The following is a 4,308-nucleotide window of genomic DNA, read 5'->3' on the forward strand; positions in this document are numbered from 1 at the left end:
ATAAACCATGGGCCATAACACCAAACTTAATCATACTGAGGACCTTCTGTTGCAATCTTCCCAGCAGTTAATTATCTGAGGTCTCCTGCCCTGTTTCAGCAATGGAGACGTCAGATTTAATTCTTAAATCTGACGTCTCCATGTCTGGCAAATTTACACATGGCTCCAGGGATACACAGCCGTTTCCCTGGAATATAAAATATCCTAGAATATAAAATACGAAAATGCAATGGGAAATTGCATTTTCTTAACAGTTTGTGTCCAGGATGTGTGGGTTCTGCAGAGATAATAGATTCCTCTTTCCACTCTGGTGAATATAACTGAGGAATAGCAGCAAAACAGAATTAAACTTGAATGATCAAAGTACCCAGGAAGTCGTCAGTCACAATGTCATGCAGAAGAATCATGAATGAGGACAGAAAAAGCCAATGGCAAGACATTAAATTAAAAATTCTTATTATGTGTATTTAAAGTTAATGGCTTATGTTTAAGTCAACTTGTTTATCTTAAAGAAGTTGACTTAAACTTAGATTTGTTTAAGTTTAATGTGACATAAGTGGTCTCTGACATTTAAATGATTAAATATTCCAACCATGCAGCTTCAGGACTATTCAGCTTTCTAATATTTACAAAAAGGCTGCATCAGATCAGGACAACAAACAGAGGTGGATTATTACTTTCTGAAAATAATTATTTATTTTTCACAAAAGTTTAAAGTAGGCCTACAACAATAGAATATATGCATAAAAGATCATTTACAAACTGCACCAAACACACAACGTATAGCAGGTTGAGCGCTGATCAAAATAAAATAAAATAATTAATTGGGTAAATGACAACTCAGCTGACAAAGCAGAAGGACAGAAACAAAACAACGGCTTTGACGTGGCAGCGCTCACCGATCTGGTTTACGCACCAGGGAGCCATTAGATCAGCAAACATCTCTTCCACCTTATCGTCGTTTCATTACTGAGGCGTAAAAATGGTTACATCCAAACTTAAGTGTCTTCTGAATGGATTTTCTGTCATTTTCTGATGTTCAGATTTTCAAATGAAATATTTCCAAGTTTCAATAAAAGCTTTGAGGCATTTAAAAGTTACATTTCAGAAAATTGAGACTGATTCTGATGTTTTCAGGTGTTGGAAATACAGAGAACAGTGGGGACAATACAGACACCAGGGAGTTCAAATATAAGGTAAAATCTTTACTGCTTAAATATTGGACATATGACTAGTTTTGATGTAAAGGTTAAATATAAGCAGGACAACTTTTATGTTAGAAAGAACTTTTTATACAATAGCTTAATCTGCTGATAATGCATAATTATTTTTTATTACAAAATAAAAAAATAAAGCAATAGAATTTTACAGTTATTAAAAATTATTAAATTATTTAAAAAATTAATGTAGTTTTTTTTTAACAAAGCCTTTTTTTTGTCTTGAAATATCAATTCCAACTGGGGAGCAAGACTGAAAGGTAATGTTGGTGAAACCAGGCTTATATTAGAATCAGCATTTCGTAAAGTTGAAAATGACTCTCATATCTGTTTGCAGTGATTTCAACGATGATGAAGACAACCTGGTCAGTAACACATCATCAGACTCAGACGGAGATGACAGATTTCAGGTAAAAGATGTTGTATGTAGGTAATTTAAAATGCCTACTCTCTCTGATTAATCATCATCATCTCCACTGCTACTCAAGAGTTCAGAAAAATAAATGTTTAGCATTTTTTAATTCTTTATCTGTGACTTAAAATAAAAATAAAGTTGCTAGCATGTGGACAGGTAGAAAGCTTTACTCCTGGAAGCCCACCGGGTTTAAAATGCACTTGGGGAAAAGCCTGAGTCTGATATAAACAGGGTTATGTGGGACATAAATCAGTGGGGTTAAGCATAAATGGAGAAAGAGCTAAATGACCTAGAGCTGACTGCAGTGTTACAACCCAAACATGATGCTTGTTTCTCTGACTCAGTCCAGACAGTCCTAACCTTGATACTGATTTATGTCAATGGCTGCTACTGCAGAGTCATTTAGACATTTGAGCAACTGTCTCATTTTTTTTTTGGAATAAAGAGAATCAATTTGTTTGTTTTCCTGTAGGATGAGGTGGATTAGGAGTGAACAGGACAGAAGGACGTCGTCCCACCAGACAAGAAGGAACATGTCCTCTGCTGGCCAACTCAGAGAATGCAAAATATAACTAACATAAAGATAATTAAACTAAATATTCAAGCCTTCATTATAGCATATACTGATTTTATCTAATAGATTTATTTAGCTGTATTTTTTTCCCTTTGCTTCTGGATTCAGCTGAATGTGCCCAACTTGATGGGTCACATTGCAACATTCATGTGGAGAAAATGGTTTGAATTTCATCAAAACAAGATATAGCCTCTATATATTTATCTATGTTAATAGGGACAAAAGCGTGTGTCTACTGCTGCTCACTATAGTTAACTTTGCTTTCAACATACAGATAAATTGTACTGATTGAAAAAGTTGTTCTGAAGAACAGATGATGGTTTAAAGTGCTTCAGGGTAAACTAAGACAAGGAAGAGGTCAGAACATCAGTTGGTATTTTGCAGTGTCTTGCGCACGCACGCACACCTTTATATAACATGCTTTGTTTAAATTGTAGTAAATCTGGATTTGGCGTTTCTGGTCTGGTTTGTGAATGAGTAGCGTTTTTCTAGAAGTGAAAAGGAGGTGAAGAGTTTTTTGTGGATCCCATGAAGAGTGTAGCTTTTTCTGTCGCTGGAAATTGGTATTTGTAAACTCTTCATTTCCTTGTTCTGTGCTGCAGAGTTACTTTACTTGGAAATAAAATATAATTTACATCACTTTTTCTTGTTGTTGACCAGTTTGTAACTAACTAAAACTTATTCAAACTACATAACACCTGATGTGATACTGAAAAGTTGGGAGTTTGATGCCTTACACTGATGTCTAGACCCTCTGGAAGTTCACCTGTCTTTCAGTTCCACTTAAAAAAAAAAACAAAGAGGGAGGCTTACCTGTCTTAGTCAGTTACTTGGTTTTCAGGAAACAGCAGAGAGGTCCAGTGAAGATGGCGCCTGAAGCTCATAAACTCTCAGCGTAGGCTCATCTCTGCAATAGGCTTCCATGCTTGGAATATTTTTCCAGATTATATTTAATAATTTAAACATAAAAGCAAATATCCACAGTTTCAGATTAACTGGGAAGATTCCCCCATAAAATTTCTCCAAAAACTGATTCTCAAGCAAAGCAACAGTGTTTGGGTTTTATTCTCATCTCATAGATCTTAAGAGAAACTGCAAAACTTTCCTTAATGTTCCTCTGAGGTTTAATATAATTCTGTTTAAGCAAAATGATATCAAGAGCTAAAAGTTGTAATTCTTGTAAAATGGAGAATTACTGTTTCCATTCCTGGTCACAAAGGTCTCATTACACATATGAAGGTTTGAAACATAAAAAAAAAAAAAAAAACTTCCAGAACCTATGTTTTATTGTTTGTCACTTCACGTGAATTTTATCAAAAGAATTTGTTTTGGAAATTATTCAAAGATAAACATAGAAATAGATCAGGATTACCTATGCCAGTCTAAGGATCTGCCTCCCATTTTGCTTTTAGCAAGTGTCATGAGATGGGGTTGTTGGTGGTGAGGAGAGACGCTGAGACCCAGGTTATGGTGATGATGAAGATTTAATGAAGGCTCAAAAACAATCCAACACAGGCAGCACGGCAGAGAGATTAGGACACAGCTAAATACCGGTAGCAACTGATACACAGGACTGGAAACGAGCGCTAACGCAAGCCGTAAGACAAACGACATTAGACAAGTACCCGACAAGGAACACAGACAACAGGTGGGTTTAAATACACACGGGGTAATTAAGGGAATGAGACACACCTGGGAAACAATCAACGGGGAGGACACAGAGACAGACTCAGGGAACAGGACTACACAGAAAAACTCAAAAATAAACACACAGAAACACGGATCGTGACAGTAAGATATTTAAAATTAACTACATCTGGATCTGTATGATTGGATGAAACTGCACGAAAACAAAGCCATAAAATTCCAGTTTCCACTAAACAAAGGTAAAAATTGATGCATGTCATTTTCCCAATTGTGCCTATTTATTGCAATTTAAAAATATTTGCTTATTATGTAATTATGTGATTATTCATAACTTCTGATTAATCTTTTTTAATCACACCCAGCACTATTTTATGCAATAAATACAAATTGATGAAAGAGAAAACATATTAAATTGTGTTAAAGAAAGGTCAAACACAAGGTTTGTGTTTTACTAC

The 4,308-nt window shown here is 35.3% G+C and overlaps 1 long non-coding RNA gene across 1 annotated transcript; it reads left to right on the forward strand.

The window, feature by feature from the left end:
* Positions 1–1,135: 1,135 nt before the first annotated feature.
* LOC103133344 (uncharacterized) lies at positions 1,136–2,696 on the forward strand. Its single transcript, XR_475726.2, has 4 exons — positions 1,136–1,196; positions 1,470–1,477; positions 1,555–1,627; positions 2,105–2,696. It is a non-coding gene; the product is annotated as an uncharacterized LOC103133344 (long non-coding RNA).
* Positions 2,697–4,308: the final 1,612 nt, after the last annotated feature.

The sequence above is a fragment of the Poecilia formosa genome, unplaced genomic scaffold (genome assembly GCF_000485575.1).
Source record: "Poecilia formosa unplaced genomic scaffold, Poecilia_formosa-5.1.2 Scaffold2677, whole genome shotgun sequence".
NCBI classification, from domain to species: Eukaryota; Metazoa; Chordata; class Actinopteri; order Cyprinodontiformes; family Poeciliidae; genus Poecilia; species Poecilia formosa.